Genomic DNA, 347 nt, shown 5'->3' with positions numbered 1-347 from the left:
ACACACACAGACACACACAGGGGAAGGAGATGTCAGTGTTAAGCTCAAACTCATCAGCTCGAGCAGATAAACTAAACAGAAACTAAAAACAATGCCCACTTCCTCCCTCGGCTTCGCATTGACCTGCAACTGAACGACCTTTCTGTGTGCTGCCTTGACCTCTGGGTATTAATAGATACGAATGTGAGGAGTTCATTTTGTCCTTTATCCCACAGTGTGTATGTTTATCCTATTTGGATACCTGCTGTTTATTATACAATTTTTATAGTATGTGAATGTAGTGGGGCTCTAACAGAGAACATAACCCAGAGCGGGACCTACACAGTCTGCCATGCTTCTACAGTAGC

This window comes from Morone saxatilis, unplaced genomic scaffold (genome assembly GCF_004916995.1).
Source record: "Morone saxatilis isolate NCDOM2014 unplaced genomic scaffold, NCSU_SB_2.0 Contig8, whole genome shotgun sequence".
Classification (NCBI taxonomy): Eukaryota; Metazoa; Chordata; class Actinopteri; family Moronidae; genus Morone; species Morone saxatilis.
Note: the sequence above shows the minus strand (reverse complement) of the source record.